The sequence below is a fragment of the Cnephaeus nilssonii genome (assembly GCF_951640355.1).
Source record: "Cnephaeus nilssonii genome assembly, chromosome: 6".
NCBI classification, from domain to species: Eukaryota; Metazoa; Chordata; class Mammalia; order Chiroptera; family Vespertilionidae; genus Cnephaeus; species Cnephaeus nilssonii.
The window spans coordinates 93,468,987-93,486,125 of record NC_137077.1 but is presented as its reverse complement, the minus strand read 5'-3'; positions in this window follow the sequence as shown (position 1 = coordinate 93,486,125).

The window sequence follows — 17,139 nt, the reverse complement described above, 5'->3', positions numbered from 1 at the left end:
ATTTGAATTCTGGTTTGGACACTTACTGGCCCTGTGAATGCAGGCAATTTCCTTAACTTCTGTGAGCCACAGTTCCCTAGAAAATGAGGATGAGATTGCATTTATCAGGTAGTTGTACTATTATTAATTTTCAGAAAGATAATAATTTAAAATAGCATGTTTTTGTATATGTTCATTTAGCTTCTTTTGTTTTAAAAAAGGCATCTATAAACATTAAAACATCATGGGCTGGAGTTGAAATATTATTGAACAGAGAACTTGATGTAGGTTAGAGATGAATATTGAGTTTTTGGATTGGGGGGAGTTGCTCATTTCTTGGTGTTTAGGTAAAAACAGGGGAACAAATGGGAGTAGAGGAGGCCTTAAGTGTGTTATTCTGAGAGACATTATTCTGAAATTAAAAGTCTTCATACAGTTAGGAGAGCCTAGGGGGAAAGCCCCGCCTTGGTGAGAGAAGTAAAGGATAGTAGCTGAGTTGGTTGGGTAGTTAGTTGGCAGCTAATAGAGCCATGGTGACCAAACATAGTGATGGTCAAATCAGAATGACGTTTACACTCCCCCAGACACTTAACAGCGGGCTGTAAGAGATAGCACAACCATAACTGAAGGCAGATAGCTGGGTGGTTTAGAACAGCGGAGAGGAATCATTGGTGCATGTAACCTGGAAAAAAAAAAGTAACTATATGGGCTTGAAAGATAGAGAACAATTTAAGCGAGAGGGCAATTTCTTCTGCCATTGCAAGCAATGGATGAGCAAGGCTTGTGCTCTGAATGGGCCTCATTTCCTAAACATTTCTTACAGAGTGAGCATCCCTCTGCCCTGAGTGGGATAGGGTATTCTGGAACTTAACGATAGCACCGTTTTCCTATTACGGGGCACTTAAACTCAAAGCAATCTCATCCAGTGCTAGTCAGAGAAACACCAGCGACTCTCCCATTGAGGAGTTGTGGCCCCCTCTGGGCATACTGGAGGGTGGATGTCAGTCTCCAATGTGAGCCCTCACAGGGGAGTTTTAAGTATATACACAATTTTTAAAAAAATATATTTTATTGATTTTTTACAGAGAGGAAGAGAGAGGGATAGAGAGTTAGAAACATCGATGAGAGAGAAACATCCATCAGCTGCCTCCTGCACACCCCCTACTGGGGATGTGCCCGCAACCAAGGTACATGCCCTTGACCGGAATCGAACCTGGGACCCTTGAGTCCGCAGGCCGACGCTCTATCCACTGAGCCAAACCGTTTTCGGCTATATACACAATTTTTAACTTCTATGCTGTTTTCACTGTATAGACAACTTTAAGCTGAAGGTTTAGAATCTTAAGGAAGAAACTGAGAGCCAAAGGGGGAGTGAAAACATGTGTCTCCCATGGAAGAGTTAATGTCATAAATCTAAACTGAGAACAAAGCAATGGAAAACTGTCCTTGACTTTTCCTACCACCTGTGCCATGTACTGGCAGACTCCTGCAGCTCTAGGACATGTTAGGTGCTTATGAATCAGCAGGGATGTTGGGTGACAAGTGGTGGGTGGGGGAATGGATATTCCAGAGAAAGAACAGAAGCAGGGCACAGACTGGGGTCCATGGCCGCAGACACACCCTGATCTCCTCATTATTCCCAGGTGGAAGCAGCAAAGTTTGTATTCTGTTTCATCAGGGAATTGGTCCCATTTAAGATCAGCCCTATATGTTTTTCTGGCTTCTAGGTCTCTGATTTGAGAGGTTAGTTTCCTTCTCAACTCCTAAGATTTTTATACTCCCCATGACCTGGGTAAAAGTGGCCTTTTTAGAAGTAATTGAGAGTACTTGATGGCTGCTCTCAGTGCCAGAAGCTGCCTCTGTGTTGGCATGTTGTTCAGTGGACATAGGCACTTTTTGGAGGACTCTGGTTCTCTTGGACAGCTCCAGGATGAGAATCAGGTCCTCTAGAGGTCCCAGGTCCTATGTCATATTCTTTTTTTTAAAAAATATATTTTATTGATTTTTTACAGAGAGGAAGGGAGAGGGATAGAGTTAGAAACATCGATGAGAGAGAAACATCGACCAGCTGCCTCCTGCACACCCCCTACCGGGGATGTGCCCACAACCAATGTACATGCCCTTGACCGGAATCGAACCTGGGACCCTTCAGTCCGCAGACCGATGCTCTATCCACTGAGCCAAACCGGTGTCGGCATATGTCATATTCTTGTTGCATCTTTCCATGTGATGAAAAACTCATATCCATTATATGTAACACTAAAGATGCATGTTATTTGGTTCAACTCAACAAATATCAAGTAATGTGTCAGGCTCTGTTCTAAGCATGGTAGGTATGAGTGAGTGAGATGTAACACTGACCCCTTTAAGGCCACTTAAACTTCCCAATAAACTCCCTGCACACACATCAACTGGTTGCCTCCCATACTCGCCCAACTAGGGCGGGGATTGAACCTGCAACCCAGGTATGTGCCCTTGACCAGGAATCGAACCTGCCACACTTGGGTGCATGGGCTAATGCTCTAACCACTTAACACACTGGCCAGGGCAATTATTTCCATTTTTTAAAGAAAGAGTGAAGCTTAGAGATCTTAAGTGTTTCTGGCCATACATAAAATTAGATGGGATTGAAATTTTTTTTGTACAGTACACTTAAAAATTCCAGACAAAATTAACTTTCATTTTTTAAATTGCATTAGTGAACCATCAAAGAAGGAAAACCAGAAGTCTCTGAATTGATGTCTGGAGGCCTAGGACTCTGAGTTCTATGGTCCAATAACGGGCTGGGGACCGCACTGCAGATAGTTAAACCCACAACCAGACTAGAGGACTGTTTTGTAGATCTTATGAAAGATCAAGCAGGCACAATATCAGTAAGGATAAAGATTTGAGCAACACATTTGGACCCATATATAACCCTGGACCAAACAATTAGAGAAGACACATTCTTTTCAAGTACAAATAAAACAGTTATGAAAATCGACTACATGCAAAGCCATGAAGTCTTAACACATTTCAAAAAAAGTCAGTTCCATGCAGAATATGCTCTCTTATACTGTCATACAGAACAAAAATCGACCCAATAAACTTAAAGATCTAGTTGGTTTTCTTAAACAATTCACAAATCCAGCAGCATCCAGGCTAGTAAATATACAGAAACACTGAAGTATGAAAAGAAAGGCTTTCATAGATAGGAACTTGGAGGGACAAGAAAGTTAAAAGAGTGGATTACCTCAGGCAAGGACACTTTTCCTTAAGGGAAATCAGGGGGTTTTATCAGGCAGATTATCTGACTAGTGCTGCCCAGGAGGTTCCAGACTGATTAGATTAAAATTCCACTCCTGGGAGAGGCTGGAACTGCAATTAGGTTAAGCATTAAGTCTTGCTGAGGCTTAGCACAGTGACTCCATTTTGGGTCTGTTGTTTCTTTTTAACACTGAAATACAACGATATCAGAACTTAGTAGTAAAAAGCTAACTAAAACCACTCCATTCATTTGGAAAAATTTTTCAATGCATAATTATAAAAACACTATATACTGAGTGGCCAGATTATTATGATCTCTGAACACATAATAATCTGACCACTCTGTGTATGTATATATAGCGGCCCGGTGCACGAAATTTGTGCACGGGGGGGGGGGGTGTCCCTCAGCCCAGCCTGCACCCTCTCCAATCTGGGACCCCTCAAGGGATGTCCGACTGCCCGTTTAGGCTCGATCCAGGTAGGATCAGGCCTAAACGGGCAGTCGGACATCCCCCTCACAATCCAGGACTGCTCGCTCCCAACTGCTCGCCTGCCTGCCTTCCTGATTGCCCCTAACCGCTTCTGCCTGCCAGCCTGATTGATGCCTAACTGCTCCCCTGCCAGCCTGTTTGCCCCTAACTGCCCTCCCCTGCAGGCCTGATCATCCCTAACTGCCCTTCCCTCAGGCTTGGTCCCCCCCAACTGCTCTCCCCTGCAGGCCTGGTCCCCCCCATCTGCCCTTACCTGCAGACCTGGTCACCCCCAACTGCCCTCCCTTGCAGGCCTGGTCCCTCCCAACTGCCCTCCCCTGCTGGCCATCTTGTGGTGGCCATCTTGTGTCCACATGGGGGCAGCCATCTTTGACCACATGGGGGCAGCTATCTTGTGTGTTGGAGTGATGGTCAATTTGTATATTACTCTTTTATTAGATAAGATAGAGGCCTGGTGCACAGGTGGGGGCCGGCTGGTTAGCCCTGAAGGATGTCCCGGATCAGGGTTGGGTTCCCTTGGGGTGTGGGGTGGCCTGGATGAGGGGCCTGTGGTGGTTTGCAGGCCGGCCATGCCCCCCGGTGACCCAAGCAGAGGCCCTGGTATCTGGGATTTTTATCTTCTATAATTGAAACTTTGTAGCCTTGAGCGGAGCCAAGCCTCCTGCTTGCTCCATGGCTGCAGCCATTTTTGTTGGGATTTATTTATCTTCTATAATTGAAACTTTATAGCCTTAAGTGGAGGCCTAGGCCAGCCAGGGTGTGCAGAAAGCTTGGCTTCTTCCATTACCGGGGAAACCCAAGCCTCTTGCTTGCTCTGTGGCCGAAGCCTTCTTGGTTGGGTTAATTTGCATACTCGCTCCTGATTGGCTGGTGGGCGTGGCTTGTGGGTATAGCGGAGTGATGGTTAATTTGCATATTACTCTTTTATTAGATGGGATTAGAGGCCTGGTGTATGAATTCGTGCATGGGTGGGGTCCAGCCAGCCTGGCCAGGGGGAGGGGACATGGGCAGTTGGCTGGCCTGCCTGCTGGTCGAACTCCTGGTAGAGGGGACAATTTGCATATTAGCCTTTTATTATATAGGATATACACTGAGTGGCCAGATTATTATGCATTCAGAGATCATAATAATCTGGCTACTCAGTGTATATTAAAACATGAATTTATAGCTACAGGCTACTTCAAAGAAATTTCACAGCCTAAAATGCTTAGATTAGTAAAGATAAATGGATGAGTTAAGAATCTATTTTAATCAAATTAAGAAGTTAGAAAAAGGATAACAGAATAATCCCAAAGAAAGTATACGTGAGAAGTAATATAGATTAGAGCAGAAAGTAATGAGAATGAAAACAAAGATACTCTACAGTGGATAAAATAAGACAAAAACTGATTCTTTTGGAAAAAACATCTAAGGATATGTATTAATAAATAGAGAAGATACAAGTAAGGTTTAGAATGAGTAGGTGGGCATCACTGCAGTTGCAGCAGAAATAAAGAGAAAGAACACTATAAATGAAGTTATTCCAATAAATTTTAAAATTTAGACTAAATATACAAATTCCAAAGACTATATAAATTTCCAAAAGTGACTTGAGAAGAAATATATAACCTGAAGAGTCCTAAAACTATTAAAAACATGAATTGGTAGTTAAAACTCTCCCTCTCACTCCAGACAAAACAAAACAGCAAAACCAGATGGCAGAACCAATGTCCTACCAAACATCTAATGATCAGGCGAGTCCAACCCAACACGGCCTCTTTAAGGGAAAGATGAGCCATTTCTCAATGCACGTGGCTGAGGAAAATTACAGACACATCTCTGCCATGGGAGTTAACGTTTCCGTACAGGCTATCAGAAAACAGGATCTAGCAGCTGTGAGAGAGGACACAGAGCTCTGTGCTCTCGGCCCCACAGACCTTGCCCCGTGTGTGTCTTCGTTTGGCTAGTCCTGATTTGTATCTTTTTAATAATTACAATTGTAAGTGTGCACTTTCCTGAGTTCTCTGAGTCATCCTAGTGAATTATTAAACCTGAGGGAGTCTTGGGAACCCCCAAGTCTGTAGCCAGTTAGCGAGCTGTGCAGGTGACCTGGGGACTCCAGACCTTGTGGCCCACATCCGAAATGACGCCCGTTACAGACAGTGTGCCCTGGACCTGTGGAGTGTATCCTGGCTCCCAGTGGCTAGCATCGGAATTGGGTTGGGTAAAAAGAAAGGCTTACTTTTTTTTCGGCCCAGATAAAACTTTAAAATAATTATTTTCATTATAGTATCTATAAACAAAGGAATAAAAATTGATGCTATAGTCTCATAGTTTATATGCCCAGTGGATCTACCAGCTACACCTGTCTACTTATTTTCTGAGGTTGTTTCTCTGAACCTTTAGAGTTGCTTAGCAGCTACTCCCTGGCCGGGCCTGGAGTGGCTGCCCACACCTGGTTTGGGGATCTTTAGAGAGTTGCGTGGGCAGGGGTAGAGAGACCGACTTCATCCCCTGGTATCCACAGGCCAGAGAATGAATGAGAAAAGCTGGGACTACCTGCAGTGCTAGAAAAGGAAAGCAAGGTGACCCAGCACCTGGAAATCCACCTCAGCTGCCTGCTGTCCATTTTCTGGACAAGAGGTAGAGCGGCAAGCAGAGCCTGTGTTGGAAATGTGCCAGGAGCAGGACGCCACAGCCCGTGCAGCCAGGTAGTGGTGGAGGAGCGCTTGGGGAGCTGTGGGAGGCCAGGTGGGCCAGACCCCATGCTCTGTCTTCCCGTTCGGCACGCTCCTGCTGTTTCTGGTGGGGGGACTTTCAGCAGAGCCACTGTCCTCAAAGTGTCTGCTCTCAGGCACTCAAGATAAATGGAGGAGAGCTTCCACGAAACGGAATTGGGGTCAAAGGCCAATTGGGTTCAAAATCCATTTGCTCTCATTATAAGAACTCCATCAGGAAAGAAAAGGAAGAGCCATTAGACTCTTTAAACCTAATTTCAACTGTTATAAATGTTTGAAAGGTTTGCAAAATGGTCTTCAATTTTTTATCACCCACTTGGGTGAATATGTTTTCTCCTTGATGGTGACTATGAAGAGCAAGAAAAGGAATGTGCGGCCATGGAACAGCTGAGAGAACAAGCTCACATTTCTCAGTCGGGTTCTAGAAGAGGTTTTGTTGGAAAGTGTCATGGGAAGTCAATAGTAAACATTTCCCCTGATAGGTCCTATCTTACTTTTCTCAACATGCTTATAGGATGTAACATGGAGAAAGTGTAATTTTAAAAGTCAAGTCCCATATAATTGTTTCCAATCCCTTCTGTTGGCTCCACGGTGCTGTGTACATATTGTCGTTTACTATGAGGGCTGTGACAGGGAAAGCCTGGGGCCCTGCAGGTAGCTGGGAGGCCAAGCATCTTTTTCTGTATTTTTGACCATTTGGGTTTCTTCCTCTGGATGCTGCCTGCCTGCATTTCCCCTGGCTTTCCCGAGCTCCTAAATGACCACACTCTCACACCTTCCCCAGACAGGCCAACTCAGGGACTTTCCTAGACTGGCCTTTCCCTAGTAGAAATATGGTGCCAGCTGTTAAAGCAATTTTCCACCCTTGCTAGCTAAGTAATGACATAAGAGGAAACAATAAAGAAATGAAGGTGAGGAGCTCTGCCCAGGTCCCCAGGGAGCCCTTTAGAGCTGCTCAGGTGCTGCGGATCATGACCCAGACCCACCACTTTCTTGGAGGTTCGGCCTGAGGTTGACTAGCGCCACCTCTCCAGCTGCCTCCACCCCACCCCTCCCCAGTGACTGGAGAGGGATCCAGAAGCCCTGCTCCCCAGGCTGAAGGCGGGACAGACTTTGCAGTGGACTCTATGCTCCAGAGCTCCCCGGATCAGGCTGAGGGGAGACTCCCCCAAACCACATCCTGGCTTCGCTCCCCTCTGGCCTTTCCTTCATCCTTTACTCCCACATGGGCTGTTCCCAGGAGCCCTTCTGTAATAACACACTTGCTGGGGAGGCCCCACCTCGGCCCTGCTTCTAGAGGCCCCAACCTGAGACGCAGGGCAAAGACGGACTTCTCCTGAGGTTGAGATTTCCTGGGCAAGATTTGGGGGAGGAGGAGGGGAAGAAGGGTGATGAGGAAGGTGAATAAATGTGAATGTGGGGACTGTCTAATTTGAAAGTAACGGAAGGAAGAGATGTGCAGGTTCTGCCTCAGGGGGCATAATAAAGCTGCTGAGAAAGACCACAGGTGGTGGTTTCCTGCGCCCACCATCACAATGGGAACCAGCTCTGAGGGACCTGGGAATGCTGTGGTCACGTCCTTGGCCTTTGGTTTCTGAGACGTGGTTACTGACAGCTGCTCACAGACAGGGCTCTCTGCCTTGAGTCCACGATAGTCTGCAGAGACATGTTCCCCGCAGTTTGTGTTCATATGCCCTGCCTTCCCGCCTCCACTCACCTGGAGATCTGATCAGCAAATGTGGCTTATCTCTAACAGGCAGGTCATATGTTACAGTACGTGATGATAGATTTCCTCTTTTATATTGGTTAATTAAAAGAGACAATGATTGCAAATGGCATAGCACCATATCTGGCACACAGTAAGTGCTCAATAAATGTTGGCTATTATTATCTATTATACCTTGAGAGCCAGTTAGAGGTGACACTGATGAATTAATAGTAAGTAATAATATTCCTAGATATGTAAAACCCAATATGTCAGAAGTTTCAAACACATCTATATATATAAAACCTGCATATGCAAATAGACCGAACGGCAGAACAACCGAACAACTGGTCGCTATGACGTGCGCTGACCACCAGGGGCGCACACGGAACATGGCGGGCGACGGCAGGAGGTGGCAGAGCGCAGAACATGGTGGGCATCAGCTGCAGCAGGATGGTGGAGCAGGTGAGCAGGGGTGCCAGACCAAGGTGGGGCGCCGGTCGCTGTCATCTGGGCGAGCCTCTGGTGGTTACTGAAAATTCCTTGCTCCCGCGCACCGAGGTCCTGTTGGGCACTTGCACCCGCTGGCATAAGAGCCGCAGTTTGCACCTGCTGCCGGCGCCCAGTGCCGACCCCTATTGCTCGGTGGTGTCAGCGGGTGCGAGCAGTGGCTGCGGCCCCGCTGGCACCCACAGCCGGCCCTGGAGCTGCCACTTGCACCCCCTGCTCCTAAGGGGCAATCGGGGCAGCAGCCACCACTCACACCCACTGCTGGCACTGGCCCCAGTTGCTCTGTGCTGGCAGTGTGTGGGAGCAGCAGTGTTGGGACCTGGGCTGCAGGCAGACAGGGGATCTGGATTGGGGCTGTGGTGGGAGGGGCTGGACGGGGGCACAGAGGATGGGCCGAAACCCGCCCCTGTGCTCACTGCAGCCTCACAGCCCACAGTTCCTTTCAAGGTGCATGAATTCAGGCACTGGGCCCCTAGTTTACATATATGATCGCTGGATGTTCACTGGAACCCTGTAAGATAAATGGGGCAGGGTAGAATTGTGGGAACTAGAATTCCAGGACTTTTGAGCTGGAGGGACCTTGGAATTATGTACTCCAACCCTTTCATTTTACAAATGAGGAAACTGAAGTCCAAAGAGGAGAAATTATTTTCTTGAGAGTACATGCCTGGTTCTCTTTTCCAGGGATGGCTGGGATGGAGAAAGGCCAGAAGGAGATGTGAAACCAGTTTCCAGGCTTTTGCTATAACTCCAAATACGATGTCCACAATTCTGAAAAGGGCCTTATTAGTTAAGGCAAGTTCAGAGGAGGAGGGAAAGACAAGACTTGAGAGAGATGAAGCAGACAGTAAGATAACTTGATGACCAACTAGATATGAAAGAAGAGACAGATGACAGAGGACTCAAAAATTTCTAATTTGATGAAAGGTAGATGGTGATTAATTGAAACAGGAAATGTTGAATATAAAAAGAAAATGTTGAAAATGAGTTAATTTGAGGAATGTTGAGTTGTGATGTCTTCAGGACCTTGAGAAAAATATGCCCTTAAATTAGGAAACTTTGGGTGGAGATAGCAGTACGGAATATTATTGAATACCATGCCATAATCTCTTTTCCTCTGTCCTAGGAACATGTTTTAAGAAACTGGTTTTAAGGTAGTCACCCACTCAAACCTGTGTGCCTCTTTCCTGGAAAATAAACTGTACTCAGGAGAAAAAGTATACCACCAACAGAATTGCTCAAAAATTATGCTTGCCCTATGGCCAGTGTGCTCAGTGGTTAGAGTGTCAGCCCATGCACCGAAGGGTCTTGTGTTCAATTCCCGGTTAAGGGTAACATACCTGGGTTGCAGGTTCAATCCCTGGCCCCCGTTACGCACCTGTGGGGGGCAACCAATTGATGTGTCTCTCTCACATCACTGTTTCTCTCTCTCTTTCCCTCCTTTTCTTTCTTCCACTCTCAAAAAATCAATGGAAAATAATATCCTCAGGTGAGGATTAGCAAAAAAAAAAAAAATAATGCTTGCATGAAATGAGAATTAGAATTAGATGTGACCATTGAACCTTCCTTAAGTGAGATAAAGGAATAATTGAATATCTCAATTAAATATCCCCAGGATCAAGAATTTTGTCCCTAGAGAAGCAATACTAAATACATTTTTAAAAAAATTCTCTTTTTGGACAAAAATGTCTGTGTCCACCATTTTGACAAGGTGAGCTGGATTGATTAATCAACAGTGAACAATTCCATTTCAGCAGAAGACCAGAAGCAATAGCCTCCTACTAAAAAATCTCTTTCAAGTGACTATATCTTTCAGTGACTTGAAATTTCTATTTCATTGGATAAAACTAAAGTAAGATTTATCCCAGAGAAGAGGGTCCTAAGTGAAGGAAGTGGTTGAAATCATGTAGCTGTGGTTATCCCAGTGGGATCTGGAACAGAAGGCAGGAGACAGAATTCTGGTGTAATGGACAGCTCTTAACTTTGCCTCCCAGGACCCGTGTTTCCTCCTTTGGGTAACAACATACTGTTTCCTTTGAGGAGCACATCCGCTCCCACCCCTCTGTTCAACTTGTTCATGGAGAGACACAGGGCTGGGCACACCTCTCAGAGCACTGTGAGCCCTGGTCGCAATGGTTGATTCAAGGAGGAGCACCTGACGGGTCCAATGAGACATCGCTCTAGGCCTTCTGCTAAAACTATCTGGGGGAAGGGGCTTTTGGCTGCTGGGGTTACTGGCCTGGCATGAATTTGAAGTGGGAACTGCTGCTGGGTGGCTGCAGGGTGATCTTGCCCGAGAGATAGTCAGTGGGAAGCAGCGTTGAGAGAATGAGAGAGACCTGAGTGAGCAAATCCCGATGCCCAAGCTCCTGGACACAGGGTGACCATGCTGGCTCTGTTTCTGAACTTTCTCTCTTCGGCAAAAGGCAATTTCTATTCTGATCCGACTTAAACAACAACAACAACAAAGATCTGACTAAAGTGCTTGGGAGCATTAACTTTTAAAACGTGGGCTTAAAAAATGGTTAAACTTCAGTCTGAATTTTGCATTTGCACGCACGTCGGCACATGGTGATATAGGAGACTGATTAGCCTACCACTTGCATGTTCAGCCCTTTCTGCAGTGCAGAGTTGGGGAGGTAGAAACTACAGTTCCCATTCTCCTTGGAAGCTAGGATTCTGGATGATATTTAGGTTCTGCCAGTAAGATGAGCTTGTGAGAGACCTTGGTTAGAAACCGGGTCAGCTGGAGACAGTGAACCTCATGTGAGATTTGATCTGGGATGGAGTTAAAGGAGGAGAGGAGAGTGGGGTACAGGGCACCCATCAGCTGGCACAGTTCCTGCTAGAGCTGGTATAGCTTTTGTGCCAGCAGCTTGGTGGTGCCTTTTAATTTAGAAGCTTTCTCACCAGCAGAAGCAGAGCGGTTCTCTGGTGTGATTTAAAGTTCCTGAAAGTTTCGCACTCTTAGCCATTATCTATCTGTACCCCGAGGAGAGCCCTTTCTGATTAAACCAGGTGGAGTGTAGTCTAACAACTGTGACCGATCCCATGTGAAGTACATACTTCTAGAAAAACAAGTCATTGGCTTTGTCAAATTTTCGACAAGTTTTGTAATCCAAAAAGAGCAGCGCATGGCTGGCTCACTGGATGGAGAGTGGAGGAAGAATCACTGAAAAGGAGCAGTAAGATCTATGAGGGACGTGCTCCAAGAGTCATTTTGTGGAGGACAATTCAGCAGAATAAAGTAGAGGAGTGAAAGGCTGAAATTAGGCCACTGCACTTGGCAGTGTCAGGAAAGTGGAGGGCAGAATCCTAATTGAGGCATGAGGAGTGAGTGGACCGATGAGACTGTCTGGGGAGGATAGAATCCTTCTGAAGCAAACACTGTGAAGGAAGGACAGAAAAGGATGACATTGATTTCCACGAAGAAGGGAGATTTCTTTCTTTCTTTCTTTCTTTCTTTCTTTCTTTCTTTCTTTCTTTCTTTCTTTCTTTCTTTCTTTCTTTCTTTCTTTCTCTCTTTCTCCCTCCCTCCCTCCCTCCCTCCCTCCCTCCCTCCCTCCCTCCCTCCCTCCCTCCCTCCCTCCCTCCCTTTCTCCCTTCCTTCTTTCCTTCCTTCCTTCCTTCCTTCCTTCCTTCCTTCCTTCCTTCCTTCCTTCCTTCCTTCCTTCCTTCCTTTCTCTTTCTCTCTTCCTTTCTTCCTAAGAGGCTTATCTATCTTCATGGCTGAGGATAAGGAGCCCGGGGAGCAGGACAGATGGAAAGAGAAGGAAGAGGGAGTCCTTGAGAAAGCTAAGTCCCAGAAGAGGGCAGAGGAGACAGAATCTAGAGCAGAGGTGGTCCAGCTCCCCATGGACAGGAGGAAGTACAGATTTGAGGATATTCACACAATGATGGAGGTGCAGATGGATGAGAAGTGACAGAGAAGTCGTGGACTTTGTGCCTGAGGGTCTCTTTTTCTCTATGCAGTAGGAGGCAGGCCATCTGCTGATGGTGAGCAGGAGTGGGACAGGGTCTGTGGAGCCTGCCGAAGAACTGCAGGGAATGGAGGATCAGGCTTGTCCACAGTGACTGGAAACCCTGCTCACATGGACTTGGACCGAAAAGGAAAGCCGCTGGCTCAAGCAGTGAAAATTCCAAGGTCAGGGCTACATCCAGGAGTTCCAATGGTGCCATCAGCACTCAGTCACTTTCCCTCTCTCGGTTAGGTTGGCTCTAATTCTTAGGTACCCCTGCTCAGTCCCTGGCAACAATGGAATCATCCTCCTGGGATGAAGTACAGGGATAAACATTTCCTCCTGGAGGTCATGCCTTAGTCCTGGCATTGACCTAGACTAGACTAATTTGGGTCTTAAGGTAAGGTGACCAGATTTTAACATTGGTAAAGCGGGACACCATTGACGGGGTGTGTGTGTGTGTGTGTGTGTGTGTGTGTGTGTGTGTGTGTGTTCTTGATTAAAAATTTGGTCTATATGGAGCAACAAAAATTTTCATAGAACGCAAAAATAGTATTGTAATATATATTTTTAAATTTCAACATAAGTACAATTTACAAGTATAATAAATAAAAAATTATGTATAGTATTATTTTATTCTTTGGCATATTTCTTATTTGAGTGATTTTTTTTTAGTAAATTGCTGACATTGTTTAAAAGGTCATGAATTTGCCGTAACGTAAGTCGTAAGTGTCACTTTCAAGGCCGGCGGTAGACTTTTTGCCGCCACTATAAAATATAAATAATATGAGTACTGTCTGCTAAATTCAAGAAAATTTATGTATTTATGAAATAAATAAATAAATTACTTACCTAAATTATCTGAATAGCTGATTTGTAATGACATCACTTGTTTAACTAGCTTACTAGCACGCAGTACGATGTGTATCGTCTGAGAGACAGTTACAAAATGTTTTCGTCGTTGCCAATCCCAAAAAATGCCATTGTTCATTAAGTCCAAACAATGGTGGTCGAATTCTAACAACTCATCAACAATGCGAACTTTGATAAGCAGTTCTCAACAATTATTCGTTATTATTAAAGTTTAACATTATAAAATTAACAAAAATAATATAAAACTCATATCCTGGCTAAATAGCCACATGGCGGCCGAAAACCATATATTCCCTTTGCGTTCTCCCGCCGTTCCCTAGCTTGTCGTGCATTCTTTCCAAAAATCGGGACTTTTTTAAAACGCCACGGGACATGGGACAAATTGTTAAAAATCAGGACTGTCCCGCCAAAAGCGGGACGTCTGGTCATCTTATCTTAAGGTCATCTTTTAACCAATCACCAAGCCCAGGGATGTGAATTACTCTGATTGGCCAGCCCCAGGAAATATGATCGCCTTTGAGCCAATTATTGTGGCTTGGGGATTTCAGAGAACCAGACCTGGGTCACATGCTTCCATCCTAAAGACTGCGCTGGCACAATACTCAAACCAAATTTCCCCTTGGGGGTGGGGGGTGGGGAGAGAGGATGAGGAAATTGATGTGGGCGTGGCCAGGGAAGTCCATTTTAACCAAGGCCTGGCTAAGGACCAGAAGGGCTCACTCCTAGGCTCTCAGTAAAGGAGAAAGGGAAGCCTTCTGTCACCAGGGCCAGAGTGAGGGAGGAGCTGAAGGTGACTGGCAGTTTGAGAAAGCCCCCTGGTGACTGAGAAGAGACAGTGAAATATGAACAAAAGGACTGTAAGGAGGGCCCTGAGGTTAGCAAGTACCAACACCTGGTTGAGTCCATCAGCACTTAGTAGCCAGCCCTGGCGTGTGAGGGAGTAAGCAGAAATGTTAGTAGAAATATACCCACTGCAGACAGAGTTATAGCCAGGATGTAAAGTGTTCTCTCTCAGCAACAGCACATGATTCATGGGAAATTCCTGACCTACCCTCGAAGGCACTTGTTGGGGCACACATAGATCACAGGCTAGGAGCAGACAGTGTTCAGAGCTTCCTGTGCAGGCAAATTTACTCTTGGGAGAAATATAACGTCATGCTTTGGAATGACCCTCCAACAAGGAGGAGCAAGTGAGGGACTGGGAGATGTGTGCCTGCTTGGGTTTGATATGCTTGTCTTAATCACATGTAACTAAGCCAGTATTTAAAGTAGCTCGGCCACCAGTGGATTCACATGTGATTTGCACAAAATCTGCTTTCAGTTTTAATTTTATGTTGCTCCCCTTAGGGTATTCTTCATAGCAGCAATATTTCTTGATTCTGAATCTCCTCCTCACTGTCAGTCTCAATTTTTCTCATTTATACCCTACAATTACCAAAATCTTCTCTGCCGCAGAGCTACAGTTGAGCCAAGAAACATTGATCCTGGTGGTGAAATGGGGCAGTGAGGGTTCCAGTAATCCCTGTGGGACAACTTTGAGAATCTGACATCAGAGTATAGAGATGAAGTTAAGTATGTATCATAAGAAGGCAAGAGAGTGATGTTTTTATGGTTGACCCTTGAAGAATGTGGGTTTGAACTGCATTGGTTCACCTACAAGCTGATTTTTAAAATAAATACTGAAAATGTATTTTCTCTTCCTTGTGATTTTCATAATAACATTTTCTTTTCTCTAGCTTACTTTATTGTAAGAATACAGTACATAATACATATAACATACAAATTATGTGTTAATCAACTGTTTGTGTTATTGCTAAGGCTTCCAGTCAACGGTAGGCTATTAGTAGCTAAATTTTTGGGAAGTCAAAAGTTATATATAAATTTTTCAACTGCATGGGGGGGCGGTGGGGGCGGTCAGTGCCTCTTACTCCCAGTTGTCCAAGGTTAACCATATATACTCCAAGCCAGTATGTGTATGTTTCCTAACTAATATGGTAGGTTACACTGTGTATTGTATAACAGGCATTTTGCAAAAATGTCCAAGCAGCTCTCTTTACCTCTAGCCCTTCTCCTTCATATCCATTCTATGGGTCTGGTGGAATAATCGTTCCAGAGCACAGCCCCGATAAGGCTGCCCTCTGCTCATACACTCTTAATGCCTAAAAAGTTCCGTATCATACACATGGTATTTTAGACCCTTCAAAATCTGTCCTCAAGCTTCTCTCTCATCATTTAATTTTTTTGTTTAAATATTAAATATTTCAATACACAGAAAAGTTCAAAGAAGAATGTAATAGACATCCAAGTGCCCACTACAAGATATGACTGTTAATTGGTTTGCCATATTTGTTTTATATCTTGGTTTAGAGAAAATCTTACATATATAGAGGGAGCTCCCTGCCACCCTGCATCCCCTCATGAAGTTCAAATAATGCCATGGCACTGTATTCCTCTCTGCCACCCTAGGAATCACTACCTAGAAGTTGTTCTGTGTCCTTTCCATCCACATTTAGAGTTTCTTGTTAATTATTATGTATCTATAGATACTATGTAGTATTATTCAAGGCTATTTAAACTTATATCAATTAAATCATACTATATGTATCATATTCCCACTTGTTTTTTTAATTTAAATGTTTTTTTTAGATTTATCCATGTTAATAATGTAGATCTAATTCATTCATTTCAACTGCTGCATTGTCTTCTCATGTATGGATATCTCAAGTGTATTTATTCATGCTCTTAGTGATGAACATTTATTTTGTTTCTATTGATGCTGTAACAGAGCTTTTATGCATGCTTCCTTCTGCGCATATGTGAGTTTCTCTAGGGCGTGGTTTTTCAAAATTGTGTTCAATTAACATATTTTGAAAATAATACAGATTAGTGCAGAAAGTAATGAAACAGAAAACACGAATGTTGCTATTATTTAACAAATCCCTCAAGAAACTGCCATCATGAGGCACAACAGATAATTTTCTCTCAGGTTTCACAGTCAAGAAACACTGAGCAACTCTTTTTTTTTTCTTTCTGTGAACCTTTAACCCTTTGCACTCGCTTGCTTTTTTCTCGATTCCTTTATTCTAATGCTAACCGTGTCGAGTCACACTCGACATCCGAGTGCAAAAGGTTAGTAATGGGGGTGTGCTTTTTGTTTTGGCTGCTTGATGCCTGGCACCAAAATTGTAGGCCGCACTGGGAACTCTATAGCACTGCAGGGTATGTATTCTGTGTTCTAACCTCTCCCTGGCTTACTTCTTTTTCCTCAGCTTTCTCACCTCAACCACTCTGTGTGTGCGCGCGCTTCCCTGAAGCATTTGTAGAGTGCAGCATAAATGAATTAATGAATAAATAAACATTATTACAGCAAGACAGCAAGACTAGGAAAGGTAGACTGGGCAGATCAAAAAATCTGTACCCATTACAGAATACACATTAAAGATAATTTTTGCCAGGACACATTTCTCTTTCATAGATAATATGGTTTATAATTTCATAGTTCTGGCATTTTCTACTAGAGAAGTAAGCTCAACCTCATATCTAAGCATCTCAAAGAGTAAAGGTTAGATTTCATGTTCCCTCGCCTTGATCGGAATGTTAACATATAGAAAGGATAGTTGATGGGCTTGCTAATATCCAGTGGTTAGAGGCAGGAACAA